This window comes from Melitaea cinxia, chromosome 15 (genome assembly GCF_905220565.1).
Source record: "Melitaea cinxia chromosome 15, ilMelCinx1.1, whole genome shotgun sequence".
Taxonomy (NCBI): domain Eukaryota; kingdom Metazoa; phylum Arthropoda; class Insecta; order Lepidoptera; family Nymphalidae; genus Melitaea; species Melitaea cinxia.
This window is the reverse complement of record NC_059408.1, coordinates 5,913,363-5,930,153: the sequence shown is the minus strand read 5'-3', so window position 1 is coordinate 5,930,153 and position 16,791 is coordinate 5,913,363.

Here is a 16,791-nt window from a genome sequence, read left to right as displayed (position 1 = left end):
GATCATTGACATTAACCTCTTACAGCGAGCATTCTTTTTTAACAAACATGTGTTGAAGTCACCCATTATAATACTGTGATTGTAAATTGGAATGAACTTATCTAAAAGGCATTCAAAGGAAGAAAAATAGTCGATGTGGAGAGAAGGGCTATAGAAAACGCCTAAAAAAATTTTGGTGTTAGATAATGTGACCTCAATTAAAAGATATTCAATCGTATCCACAGGAGTTGGCTGCGGTGAGGCGCTAAGTATGGCGAAAGGAATGTATGATCTTAAGTAAATAGCAACTCCGCCGCCTACCCTGCCAACACGGTCATTACGTATAAGTTGAAATCCTGGTAATGAGTAAGAGGTCGATGGTAGGCAAGGTTTAAGCCACGATTCTGAGACCAGGATGGCATGTATATTACGGGATTCGAAGGACGCAAGCATATCTGGGTAATGTGCCGGAATACTTTGGGCATTTATGTGAACTATATTAAAGTTTTTCAGCGAGTCTGGGAAATAAGAATTTAAAGTAACATTTAGTGGAATGAAAGTTGTACTATGGAAACTGTCTTCGCTGGAATCACTTGACGAAAAAGACGCAAATTCATCGCTCGATGTATTGTTGTTGTTTAAAAATGACATGTTATATATTCAATAATAAAATGCTAGATTATGTAAATAAAAATAATATTAAAATGTATATATAAAAATTATAAATAGTTCATAAAAATATTATATTAAAATAAAGCAATGTATTTCTAACCCGCCAGCAGCATTGAAAGTATTTGCTTGAAAATTTTACAACAAGAACAAATCAACATTTAACAAAAAACATATAAATAGGTACAGTAATTAGAACAAAAAAACACAATCTATCAGAACCTCCATCACGGCAACTTACAAAAAAAAAATTATAATAACAAAAAAAAAGAAAGAACAAACAAAATAAAAAAAAAAAAAATGTTAAAACTTATCTCTAAAAAATATTATAATATAATAACAACAATTGTTAAATGTTAAAAAAAAAAATGCGGTAGAAATTTAATTTAGTTGACTAGAAATGACATTAAAAATATTTAAATAAAAAGAGAAAAAATTAAAAACTATCTCTAAAAATATTAAAAAATAATATCAGTAAAATAACAACAATTATTAAATGTAAAAAAAAATGCGGTAAAAATTTGATTTAGTTGACTAGAAATGACATCAAAAATATTTAAATAAAAAGAGAAAAAATTAAAAACTATCTCTAAAAATATTAAAAAATAATAACAGTAAAATAACAACAATTATTAAATGTAAAAAGAAATAAAACAAATTAAAAAAAAAAAATATCACCAAATATAAGTGCTTAAAAGTCTTTTAATAAAAGTAAAATTAAAATTAAAACATAAGTCTTAAAATTTATATCATAGACAAAAGAATCAAAGCAGCTTTATAACAACAGGTAAAAATTATTATTAATAAAACAAGATAACACTAAGAAACTCAAGAACTAAAATATTATAGTATAATATACTATCAAAATAATATCAACATGCAATATCAAAACGCTAAACGTCAAGTTTTAGTATTCAACAAATACCCGCCTATTGAAACCATTATTGTTTTGTTGAAAATCATGTGACAATATCCTATAGTGATAATATTTTTACGTTACATATTTAAAATTCAAAGCGCGGTAGTTATGTTACAAAAGTTTTAACTTTAAGTAATGTTATTTAAAGAGTAGGTAGTACAGAACCCGATTTAATTGCAATAATAAAAGTAAAGTTACCGTGAGGTAGGCTGATGTAAATAATAACGAATTGTTAAGTGCTTATATTTCCGTATGCAAAATTTATTACTTTTTAACGGTTCTTTTAGGTCTTAAGCTTGACGTCTTACTATCTTTCACGGTTTCGGCGACAATCGTGGCGGAAGACGGGGCCGGCGCATCCAAGGAATTTGAAATTGAATTTAACTCTGACATCGAAGTAATTCTGTGGCCAGTTCCATCACTTCCTACCACAAAAATAGAACCTTCTCTCGTCCAAGATTTAGTTATACCAAAGCGTCGACGAGCACTAAGGAATATTTCATGACGGCTTTTGGTCAAGAACTCCGACAGAGTGATTCCTGTGCCCTTTAGTTCTTTTTTAGAGTACCATATTTTATTTCTGAGCGAGACATCACGGAACTTAACCACGATAGCACGAGGCTTATCTCCATCATAACGTCCCAAACGAAAAGAGCGAGAGATTGAATCCGTAGTTACCTCAGGAGTGTTAAGTTTGTCGGCCAGTAGACCGGAGACAAGATCTGATGTATTTTCTTTTTTGGTTTCAGGAACACCATGCACTAGTATCATTTTCCTTCGTGAACGCATCTCAGTTTCGTCATATTGCCTTGATAACAGTTCCACTTGAAGTTTCAAATTTTGCAACGAACTTAATACGAATAGCCGGAAGGAATTAAACTGAGAAGTAATATTTGACGTAGGACTGGTAGCAGGAGTAGAGGTCTTAATTTCTTTTTGAATTTCTTCCAGTCTTGCATTAAATTGTTCTGAGAGTTCAGCCAAACTGTTTTTTATTGATTCCATAGTAGACACGTTTATATATACTTTGAATACTGTTCCAGTGTACAAAATTATTTAGGATTTTATTAGGAAATATAGCTGGCAGACTTAGGGATGTCACAAGTGCATTACTTAGTTTACAATAATTATTATTTATTTTTATACACGTAAAAGATAACGGAGCGAAAATTTCGTGACTTATTTCTCACACCGCCTACCCGCGAATGATACTTCTTCTTAATAACAACATATTTTTACCTGTCAATTGGAAGCGATGTGTCTCTAATATCACAATATGTAATTACAATCGTATCGATAACGAGTCCATCATATTTCATCATCATCATCGTATTTTTGAAATTACCTATGAAATATTAATTTATAATGTAATTGAAATATTTCCTTTCCAAGGTAAATTAATATTACAAAAAATTTGTGTAATTTAATTTCACGCTCTGGAACCTAGGCGTTTATTGAACAACGCCATTGTCCGGCAGAAATGCAATTTCCTCGCTGCCAATATAACCTCAACTTTCATTATGGAGTACCAGCCCACCCGTAAACTAACTTTAAATATTACATTTTAGTTACTTTATACATCATTATATATTCTGAAAGAGGTTAGTACGAAGTTTTAGTAATTAAACGTGAACATATTTCATCACGAAAGCTTCTGCCGAATATCTCAAACTTTACATAGAACCTCTATATTACATCTCGCATATCTTGAACACTTTTTGCATTTCCTTTGTGTGATATTATTTTAAATAGGAATAATAGTTAACAATATAATATTTTAGGCAATAAAAAAATAAATTTAATATAATTACGTATTAAGGTTTACAGACTATTCATTCCTCGAGAATATGAGCTATCGTGTAATATTTACGTTCAGTAAAATAGTAAATGGTCTGTTGATTGTTGAGTGTGAGGCATGACCAAATTATACGGGTATTTATGAGAGTAATAGAAGCAAAAACAATTGTTTCTAGAATGTTTATCTCTATGTCTGTCTGTATGTTTGCTTGTTTTACTATCACCTGCTTCACAAAATTAGATGCTTTTTTCATTTTTGTTATTCTAAATGTCTAGATTAGATTTTAGTATTCAAAATTAGAATCGATTTCGATCAAAATGTGGAGTTAATACTCAATCAACAATTGGAGTTAAAATCTAAAGAAATCGTCAAATCGTTTTTGTTTATGCCGTGAGTAAAATAAGGAAATACAACGAAATAATAATAAAACACTAGAATCAATAATAACATACTAATTTTAGCTCATAATCGTTCAAATCCAATTCTTATCCTTAACAAAAAAAGTTTTATACATCAATTGGATTTATATGGACTTTACAGTACAGTTCTTAATTACTTTACTTCAAAAGAAAATATAATTATCGTTTACGAATATTGCCACTTTACATATATTAAAAGTATTTGAAATTACAAATCTGCATTTCAAACAATAAAGATGAAATGCGTAATTAAATAAAGTCTCTCTTCACTCTTCACCACGAGTTAATTACTTACCTTTTATTTTTATATAATTAGTTAATGGAATTACTGAAGGTGTTAATTATAAAGAATTTTTCGACATATATATTAATTAAACTGGAGTATTTTTTTTTATAAAGATTACTTAGTGGAGTTTTTCAGCAAAATGAACAATGAACATTTAAAAAAAGTCGTTCTAATCCACCCAAAATTCTTTTCTCTCTCAAAGTTTTATGGACACTATTTATTATTTACTTTAATAACAGTAAAAGACCTGTGTTGAAAGTAAAGTAGCGAGCAGTAAGTATGTCAACATGGCTTAAGTGATCTTTAGCCTTCCTGAACACTTATCGCGGCAGAGATTATAAATACGTTCTTCGTATATAAAAGGTAACGGTTAGTAAGATGAGTGTATAGGAATATATGTATTCGGAGTTTCTTAACAGGCGATTGTAAAAGTAAAAATAATCAAAACTAAGATTATTACTACTGCTAATGTAATAAATCTATCGGATAAAAATTGTTCTGAGCTCTGCCAGGATACTAGTAGTTACTTACAAGATTCTCGAACTTCAGTAACCTAAAGTACCAGTTATATGGAAACGTCAGCTCTGGTATAGCAGGAGTCCTGTTTATCACATTTCTTCGAACACTGAACTGACAGGAACATGTTATAACTCGCACTACTGGTTTTGTTTTTTTTTAGGTTTCAGCAGCATCAAATGCTTCTAAAGCCTTAACTCCTAAAGCCAGTAACGCTGCAGGCATTATAAACAGAGCTAAGATGCCATCATTATGTAAATCACTTTTCTTACTATAAGAAGCAATAATAAGCTAAATTTTACAAGAACATTAAAAACTTGTACATTATTTAAATGTAATTAAATTATTCATATTAAGCATGTTTTTTTCATAACAATTACGGAATATCTCACACACGTCTACTAATATAACAAATAGGTATATACCAAAACTATCACATTAAACTTGAAACTAATCGATACCAAGTCTAGACGACATTACAAAGCATCATAATTAAGTATAATTTTTATTACCGAAATAGTCACAAAAGAATAATTCGAATTTACTCTTATAATTTCATTCCTTTTAATAAAATCATGTCGTCGTTGCTAGGTGATTTTATGTCAATTATCGTATAAAAAAAGAAATAAAAAACAAAAATACTTGTATATCAAACTAAGGAAATATACACATTGTTATAATTTCGTATATATCTTTAGAGTATCCAAACAGACTGATAAAACAAGGTTTTACTCCTTTTGTTAAGAATAAAAATTGTCATATATATAACGTTAAAAAACTAGAGTATCCAAACAGACTGATAAAACGAGGTTTTACTCCTTTTGTTAAGAATAAAAATTGTCATATATATAACGTTAAAAACACGTCTTTTTGTGAATTTATATTTAAAATTGGAATATAATGTTGCTTTCATTTAAATAAAGAGGTGCAAAACAAAAAGAAACTTCATATTAAAAATGTTAGTAAAGATGCTTAAATTATGAAAAAATATTTGAATAGCAACGCTTTTCCAGCTTGATTTTCACGTTGATTGTCATTAAGTTTTATAGCGCGAACAGTTAAATTCGCACTCGGCCAGTCACTCACCTCGCTCCGCTTAAAATATTACTGACGTAGCTGTATACATCCTCATATAAACCTAACTCTAGTAATGTAACGCTTTTTGTCTCTGTTTATTATGACGTACTAAGTAGCTGAAACGTTAAATGAACAAAAACTGTCCTACAACTAGTAGAAGAATAGTTGGAATAATTTTTTTATTATTATTCATGAGCAGAAATTGGAATTTTTATAAAGAATACTTTGAAAAAGTATCTTTTTAGTAGGCCCAAGTTCAATGCAATGAATGACGACAAAAGTCTCCGAGCAATGTATCCTGCCTGTGTTAGCATATGGTGTCGAGACGTGGACACTGACGAAGAGACTGGCCCACAAGTTTAAAGTCGCTCATCGTGCAATGGAACGGGCTTATGCTTGGGGTTTCTCTAAAAGATAGAATTAGAGATATTTTATTGAGGCTATCCGCGAGAGAACGAAAGTAACCGACATAGCGCACAGAATTAGCAAGTGGAAGTGGCAATGGGCTGGTCACCTGTGTCGCAGAATCGATGGCCGTTGGAGCAGACGTGTCCTGGAGTGGAGACCGCGTCTTGGCAAACGCGGTGTGGGACGTCCTCCGGCCCGCTGGAAGGGCGATGTCAGTAAGATTGCCGGTGTAGGCTGGATGAGAATTACGGAAAACCGGAATGTCTGGTGTGAACTTGGGGAGGCCTTTGTCCAGCAGTGGATTGCAATAGGCTGAAGTGAGGCCCGAGTAAGTTGAGATTCACGACAGTGTGCCTCATGCGGTAGTGGCAATCACTAGGCACACGAACACATGTGTTTATTACGCTGACTATGGTGACGACGCAGATTGGCAGATTCATTGCCCGGGCGATGAATGTTTCAACGCAATCATTATTTAGCATAGCTTAAAGGCGTCCATACACACACGCATACAACAACACAACTGATTACGGTTTACAACTGATGTAGGACACAGCAGGAAATATCCTGCTCAAAATATGGAGCAGCCCGACTGGGATAGTACCTCGACCTTACAGAAGATCACAGCTAAATAATACTGTTTTCAAGCAGCGTTGTGTTACTGTGATGAGTAAAGTAAGAGATCCTGAGGGGGATTAGGAGTAGGTAGTTAGGGCGCTTGCGATTCTTCTGATGCTTGCCGTGTTGCAGGCATCTATAGGCTACGGTAATCGCTTGCCATCAAATGAGCAGCCGTTGTTGTTGCGGCTTATTTGCCGACCTAGTGATAAAAAAACTACGGTCGCACGAGTTATGCTCAAGCTGTTGAAGACCGAGGCGGGGTCTATAGGGAAACAAAGGGCCACGATATAACATACAATACATCATAATAAAAAAAAATTTATATATAGGAATACAATATACATTTTTATATGTATATGCGTCATATACTTCTTTATGTCAACGTAATGATATATATATATATATATATATATATATATATATATATATATATATATATATATATATATATATATATATATATATATATATATATATATATATATAAAATAAAAAAATGAAAAACAGTAGTATACCTTGTTGTATATTGCCTTAGTCAAATTCGAAAGAAAAAATATTATATATTATATATATATACAGAAAAACCTGTATAATATATCCAGCTTTTCTAGGTAGTCTGTGAACTGCTGGTCTGAAGTGCCAGGTAATAAAAACCGCTAGCGGATAAGCAATAAAATGCTAGATGTTTGAAAAAAGGCACGGGCAATCATGAGCCCGTAGAAAAATAAGAAAAAATTAACATATATACTATTACTCTTTTTTCGAAGTGACAAGTATAATATGGCAACTTGTAATTTTTTTCTCAAATCTATAAAACTGTTACAAAAATATAAATAAACTTAACTATCTATGCAAGTTTAATTTAGACAATAATAAAAAATTGTACCACCTAAAAGTGGATTAATTACAGGCTGAAAACGCCCTTAAGCTCCTTGAATAATAATGTAAAAAGTTTCACTGAAACTGTGTCTGCGTTTTTTAAGAAAATGACGCTCACGTACTTCGCTCCACCGAGATCAAGTCCTTTTTTAATTAACCTCATACACGTATAAACTATAACTTATTCATTATACGTATCTCCTCCTATAAAATGGCCAATGATATACATACAAATATCTCAACTTAATAACTAAAAATTTTAAAACCTACCTTTAGAAACTTGTAAATATTAAAACAAGTTTAAAACCACACAAACATTTAAATCATCTATAATTGTACCCGGCATTTTTTTTTTTATTATATAGTACAGCACATAATTTAAAAGCACATTTATTACCACGAATATTCTCAGGTATATAGGCAACTAGTATTGTAAATATTTATCTGGAGGTCGCTCCCGTAGGGCGTCCTGACCGCGACTGACGCCGTCAACGGATGGAACTGACTGCAAAAATTCAATGGTTGAGAGGACGTCGGGATGAAGTGGAAATTGTGAAATGAAATTTAGAAAAGAGCGAAACACATTTCATTAAAATCATTTCGTGATTTTTTGCATCTCTATTGACCCAGAATAAGGGTAAATAAATGGCTTTTGAGATTTTTTTTATTGTATTATTTTTTATTATGCGCACATTTTTTTCCATTAAATCGATTCGTAAGTATTTTTAAATTTTCATTGAGTAATTTGGTTTCATTTTTGCATTCTGGTATCTTTTAGTAAAAAACTTGTGTATCAAATTATTTCTAATAAGCAAATACTCAATAACGACTATTGTTATTTGTATAAAAATATAAAATTTATTGTGAATATTTTAAATCCTGTACAGAAACTGAGTCAAGAACTTCCAAGGAAAATAAATTCTATGTTATCGTGAACAAAATAATGAACCCAACTTAGTACTTACTATACATTTTTATATTTCTTACTTACTAAATATTATAGATGAATTCATCTATAATATTTTCCGTAAAATATTAAAAATATATTTCAAATAATTGTATTTGCTCGCAAACGAAAAAAAAACCGACTTCAATTACATCGACGAGTAATACAATCGGCGAAAAAATAGTCAAGTAACTACGCGTTATAAAAGATTACTCAAAAAGTAGTTATCAAATCTCGATGAAATTTAAATGTGACCACATGATAAACATTGGCTTTCGATTAAATTAAAAATCATTAAAATCGGTACACCTAATAAAAAGTTATTGCGGATTTTCAAGAGTTTCCCTCGATTTCTCTAGGATCCCATCATCAGATCCTGGTTTCCTTATTATGGTACTAAACTTGGGATATCTCCTTTCTAACAAAAAAGAATTATCAAAATCGGTACATCCAGTAGAAAGTTATGCGGTATAAGACAACGTAGGTCGACGAAAAAAGCGTCAAGTAAAAACGCATTATTAGATATAGCTCGAAAAGTAGTTGTTAGATCTCAAATTAATTTAAATGGGACCAATTGGCACAAACTACCTTTCGATTTAAAAAAAAATGTCGAAATCGGTCCACACGGTCAAAAGTTCTGATGTAACACACATAAAAAAAAATACAGTCGAATTGAGAACCTCCTCCTTTTTGGAAGTCGGTTAAAAATGTAGCTTTTGTTATGCAAAAATTATAGTAATAGTAAAGTTATTATACTTCAATATTAAAAATGTGTCAAAAAACAAATAAAACAAAACTATAGTAATCATTTCAACTTTAAAATCACATTCATGATCTTAAGATTTTTCTTATTGAAGTAAATTTTAAAGTGGGGAGAACTGTAAAGTGATTGCTTTTAAGAGATTGGACCTTCGTTCTTTTTAAGAGCCTATCAAGTCCTTGTATATAAAAATAAACGACTATCGTCTACAACCTTTCCGTGCTTTAGGGAAAAGTACATTTTTATGAAGAGTTATGTACGAAATGTTTCACTTTACGTTAACGAATAAAACATAATTTCAATTACTTCTGTCTGGTTCTCTTTTACTGCTTTTAATTAAGGTTTTATTTTTAAAATGTACTAGGCGAACATAATATTTTCGCTTTTTATGTTTCTGTAAGAAATTCGTATATATATATATATATACTGAAGTAATTAATATTTGCAAGCTATTATTCATAAAATCAATAAACTCTGAAACTGTATTTAGTCAAAGGCAAAATTCTAAACACTGTGATCCATGTATAAACACGATATAACAGGATGCAATCATACGTAAACAAGATAAACAACTACTATTAACTAACTACTAACGTATTTGCGCAAAAAGTGATTGATCTAGAAATTTGAACTTTTATTAATTTAACATTAAAAAGGAATAGTGTAAGTATAATTGTGAAATTACTAAAGATATTGCAACGTATACTATATATTTATTTCCAAAAATTATATTCCTTAACCCTCATTTTCTATTAATCGTAGTAGCAAAATTCATAAAAAAAAAGTGTGGACTTATGTACGCACGTAAGAAGTTATACTTCATTGGCCAGCTAGCTTCAGGGTTTCGGTTTTCTTTTGTGACGGAACGCATCGTAAAAATTTACCCTCATCATTTCTTCCTAAGGCGCCGAAAGAAGTAGGTATAATAAAGATAATAATTATAAAAATAATGAAACTATTTAATTTGAACGGACATTAAAAAGAAATTACTGTTTATTAAAATTAAAACAAATACATTCAAACAAATGCATGATAAATAGATTTGTAAAACATAAGATACGCAACGGATTAATTCGGAGTTCTTCAGGTCCATTGTAGAAGCAAGAATGAGCGTTACTAAGCGAATACATGAATATACAATTAGTTGAAAAGGTAACTCGTTCACGACCCGACACGCTGTGTGTCATCTCTTACGTATAAATTTGTGATTTTCAGCCTTTTCACTTTGTCTCTTGTTTCCAGAAAAGTCCCACATGTAATTGACTGCGTAATATAATATCATGAAATAATTTAACTTGTAAGATATTTTAGCATATATTAAAAATTCTAAGTAATTTAGTTGCACAGATGGCAAATTACATTGTGTATCAGAAACTTTTAGTCGTCGTTTTACCGCTATATAATCGATTACAGCTATCTGAAATTTATCTACAACCTATAAAGTTAGTGTAATATACATACATATAATTTATATGAGGCTCATACATTACATAATTGCAAATAAAAACCTATTTTATAAATAATAATAAAAAAACTCTCAGCCTTGTAGCAGAGGAGACGATTAGTTTTACTTGTACACTGAATGAATTCACAAGGATAGCGTGTCATCTATAATATAAAAATGAGTCGCTGAATGTGTTGCTAAGCGCAAAACTCGAAAACGGTTGGACCGATTTCGCTAATTCTTTTTTTAAAATATTCCTTGAAGTACGAGGATGGTTCTTACGGAGAGAAAAATTCTAAAAAAAAAAATTAATAAAATTAAAGAATCGATTGTTAGGCGATACGAAGTTCGCCGGGTCAGCTAGTTTGTTATATAAGTTAAATTATGTGTGCTTCACTATCGAATTGGGGGATTATCGACCTGTAATGATAGTTGTAAGTTGTGATTGAAATAAATAAATAAATTTTATAACCAAAACTAATCGACCACTTTCATACTTTAACGACTATGGAAGTAACAAGATGTTTGTAATGATACGCTTTACTAAACATTGAAGGGAAATGTATGTCTATGTACTGAATACAAATATATGTATAAATATTTTGTGTTAAATCAACTGTTAATTCCTTTGAATTAGCTTTTGAAGTTAGACACAGTCACTAGTTTGCTTCTACGCCATACAATATTACAGCACACTCCCAATGTATGTCGATATTTATTTATAGAAATATTGCTGTAATGATTGAGCGACGACCCAATTTATTTGGGATGTAAGCAAATAATAAAAATATATGTCAACTTACAAATTGAATTGGTTCAATATTTTTTTATGTTGAAATTGAATATAAACCCCACGGGTGCCTTTTATATTGATATGGAAGAGTATGACAAAATTATTTCAATTTTCAAATAGAGAACCGGACATTTAACACACACACACACACACCGACATCTGTCAGTTTTAATGTTTGGAAATTAATACCCGTGTAAATATTGTGTAATTTTATTAAACTTTTAGTAATTTTTCTTGTTATTATTTCTAAAGTAAACAGTTAGGTACTGACAATCTTTTATTACGTATGGTCAATATATTTTCTTTTATTTACAAAAGAAATAAATGTACAAATCGGGTTCGCGTGGAATGGCTGCAAGAATACGAGTAGTATTTACATATTGAAACGCCATTCCGATGCTCTATTTGAAAATTGTACCGGCATTTTGCTTTCCGATCGGCCTTTGTCACAAGTGAGAGTGAGTGCACACGCAATGCAGAGTTAAATAAATACAAAAACTGATTAATTTTACAAGTTAATTCATAGCAAAGTTAAATTAGGTTAAATTATGATAATATATTTGTTATAACCTAAACAATTTAATATAAACACATCATTTATTAAATTTCGATAAATCGGGAAGAAAATTAAAGAATTAAACTATAGCAAAGAAAATAAACTATTAATTTTATAAAGATTTCAAACCTACTACAAATAGTAATCTAGAAATGAGGAAATAAATGCGAAAAAAAAAAAATTAAAAGCCCTCTCCTGTAAAATTAAGAAATAAGCTGTTGTGACTTTGTTGCACCGAAGTTGCGATATACCACACAACTGTACGCTGTAAACTACTTTTGAAGATATTGAATATTTTCTAAACGACCCATTGTAAATATCAATTAAATTAAATTATTTAATAAAATATATTTTAAAGCAAAATGTACATAAAGAATGAATCAGTAAACCAAGTTCGTTCAAGTCCCGGCTTTGTTTGTATTATTATCTGTCACAGAACTCTAACTACGAGTCCGCTCCACTGAACAAAGTACGAAAAATAGCGAGAGAAATTGCTGCAACAAGAAACACAAACCAGTAAAGTACAATTTCAACTAAAATTTACGAAACTCACACTTTTAATGTCTTTTTAGTTCATATGTATGTAAGCTGTAGAAATTTCTAGTATATACAAATAAGGTCAAATATAGCTAGCGTCCAAACATAGATGGACCAACCAATGATCAATGAAATTTATGAATCGATGAATACAGGTATAAATGATGGTTGGAAAATGCGTTTTTTATATAATTGATGAATAAGTCTCGATAAAAAGTCAATAAATAAAAACCTGGAAATCTTGAACCACTTCTCATTTACTAACAAATATTAGGGACTTAGGTGAAATGAATTTACGGCTCATAATAGATTATATAATTTAGATTGATAAATTAATTTATACTCGTAGAACCTATGATGTTTTATATATGTTATGCTTTTAAATTTGTTAACAAATTTGTCGTACCAATTTTTTCCGTTGTCATGTCACGCTATCGTTTACGTTCTACGAAGCTTCTGTGGAGCATAAGGCTTATTTCAAATGGCCCATAATCTTTAGCGAGCTGCGTCACACGTTATATATAATTCTTAACGCAGTTTCATTAGGGACCAAATACTGGAGTGTTAATAAAGCTCGCTGATATATTGTATCGTAAACTAAACAAAGAAAAATATGGCAGTAATAACTTGTAGAAGTTATTATATAAGATCATAGCAATAAACAACAGACCTACACAAATATAATTATACCTATATTATCCTGATAATATCGAACACAATAAAAAATAATAAATTATCCAGTTTAGTGGATTCCATTTTTATTTACATTGATTTCAAATTTTTATACATTATATTCATATTTATGTTATAAATTTACACTGTAACAGTGAAAATGTTATACGAGACCACCTTTATTTTAGGTATCATTTATTTATATAAATAAACTAGCTGTGCCCGCGACTTTGTCCGTATGGAATTTAACATAATAATTATTGCTCAGTTTGCAGACTTATAAAATAAATAAATTTCTAAAATAATAGTAGCCTATGTTACTCCTTATAACATCAGCTATCTGCCAGTGAAAGTTCCGTCAAAATCGGTCCAGCCATTTCAGTGATTAGCCGGAACAAACAGCCAGATAGACTTACAGACAGACAGAGAAAATTATTTTGGTATATGTACCGTGTATACATACATATGAATTTAGTTAAAAGCGGTTATTTTAATGTTACAAACAGACACTCCAATTTTATTTATTTGTACAGATGACAGCTTAGTTTACAGTTAATAGTATCATGAGAGGAAGTTAACCTCCCCTTACTTTCTTAGTTTGTTTTTATTGTTTAAAAGGTACTATATTATAAATACGCTTAAATATATAGGAATATAAAGGAATAAGTCGTATATTTATATTTTAACTGCAAACAAAAATTAAATATTGCCAAATGTAAAATCAAACATTTGACGTTTTGTTGGACAATATGCTTATAAAATGCGACTCAAATTTAACATTATTTTGTTTGTTTTGAATTGTGTAGCACTTCGTCTCAAGCAATCGTGTTGTACTTTTACGAGCACCTGCTTATATTATAGACAACAAATAGTAATTAATATTACTATTTGTAAACAAACATTATTTCTTTTAATTACTTCCAAACACGAGCATTAAACACGTCGCATTCTGTTTCATAAATATTTGAAAAAAAAAATAATTTTAATAATATTATAAAATGGATGTTCCATTATAATATTAAAAGTCTGTGTCAAAGTAATAACATGTTTCACAGCCAAGCTTAGTGTAAAAGTGATTAATGCTTAATTAAATTCTTATGTCAGGCCCATTATGTGTCGAGCCGCCCATGGCTTTGAAATTTTTATTATAAAATGTTTTTAATAAAAATATAAACTTGATAACCTGAATCCGTTAAGATCGTTATGAAAATTGAACACAATAAGTGATGTAAGGCGTAATTGAATTAAATTTATTTATATATGTATTATTTATATGCATAGTATGTAAGGATCGTAGCAAGTGGAAAGAAGTGGTCGCTGCCTACCCCTACGGGAAAGAGGCGTGATTGTATTTATGTTATATGTGTGTTTATCTAGAAAAAAAATGTCGCAATACTAGTTGTTTTCTATAACACAAGCATTAAGTTGCTTAATTCTATCAAATATACTTTTAGTTATTCTAAGAGAAAAATATAATTTTTAAAATTACAATTCCAGAATGTTCCGTGTTAGATATCACTTATCATTTGATAAAATTATGTAGAATTTAATATAATTAAAATGAATACATACACCTTGAAGTAAAACAAGATAGAACAGTTTATAAACAAACATTTACATAAAAAAGGGTCAAGGTTTGATTGGTCGTTGGCGCAGCGGTCACGGTACTGACTGTTGCGATGGCGGTCGCGGGTTTGATCCCCGCTCACGACAGATATTTATATTAGCCATTTAGATGTTTGTCGTGGTCTGGGCGTTTGTGCTTGTGTATTGTGTGTGTTTCCAGACCCCCAACACAGGAGAAAATCCTACTGGGAGATCCGTTGAGTGTGAAGCGTTTATTATTATTATTATTACACATAATATGAAATAATGTAATGAATGTCCTATGTAAATTATAGCCATTTATATTACTTTAGTGTTTATGATTACGTTAAAGTAGCCTTTTTGGAAGTTAATTTCATTGTACGAGTATATACAGAAAACCTTAAACACATGAAGTTATTTTACATTGAATTCAGCAGAACCGTTTCCGAAGAGCAAACGGAAAAGTATGAAGTTCTTCATCAAAGTAATACAACATATAATCCATACTGTTACACAGGAAAGGAGCTCTGCACAAGTAGACAGAGAATGTATGAACATCAGATTTGCCCTCGGGTACCCTCTTATTTTCCGGTATAAAAGTATCTTTATGTTAAACCATTGTATAAAATATGACCATTCTGTGTAGTAACTTTCACGTAGTCCATACGGTTATATATTTGTTTTTTTTTTTATAACTACTTCATATCTGTCATATCATAAAAAATATTTTAGTAGTAAAACAATTGTACTCTATTAAAGTTGACTTAAAAAGCTCTTTATTAACAAAATATAATAGTCATTTGAAACTATCATCAGACTCAGATTGTTGGATTTGATGAGAATCGTTGGCTGGAAACTCTACAGTCGAATAACTGTCATTAAGTTGATTTAAAAAAAATAGCTCATCATTTCATAATTAAGAATTAAGTCTCATATTCTAATATGCAATCGTTGTATTGAAACTCAAAATGAATACGACCGGTTTGACCAGGGTACTATCATACACAATCAGGGTGAAGTATCATTCATTATATTATTTTAGCATACAACACCCTAGCGGTTCCTGTAGCATTGCAAAAATGTCTTATAGACGGTAATTACCCGACTAGAAAAAAGGTCAGGCTCAACCAGATCATGTATCTGGACCGGATCAGGATACAATGAGGCATGCCGGATCCGGCAAGCTCTATCAGGACCAGGTCTGGTCCAGACAAGGATAGCCTGATGTAAAATATAATCAAGTAGGGTAAGGCATTCTGGATCAGGACCCGGTCCGGTCCAGATCAGGATAGCCTGATGTAAAATATAATCAAGTATGGTAAGGCATACTGGATCAGGACCCGGTCCGGTCCAGATCAGGATAGCCTGATGGAAAATATAATCAAGTATGGTAAGACATACTGGATCAGGACCCGGTCCGGTCCAGATCAGGATACCCTGAAAGAAATTACGCGAACTAAGCCTAAATCGCGCTATTAAAGTTTTTAAGCGCACTTAGTATATATACAGTTATTAGGACAGTCTAGCAAGGAGTCCATTTCTACACAGTGGAGCAGTCGTAAGTAATAGGAAATAGTTAATTAGTAGTTAAATATTAGAAGTTAAGAAATAAAATTTAATTAATAATAATTAATTAATAACATAAAAATAAATAAAAATAATTAATATCTAAAGTAAAAACATAAATAAATAATACATTGGAAAAAATAAACGGAAATAAATATCATAATAATTATGTTAAGTAACATTTATAATATCGTCGTTTTTTTTTTTGTTAAACAATTTTTTCAAGGATATACATTCGTGTTTTTTAAAAGGACCGGACCGAACCGGCTGATCAGGATGAGATGAGATTTCCTGATCTGGACCTGATCAGGATGAGATGATCGGGTCCAGACCAATCATCTGCGTTACATGCCTTATCT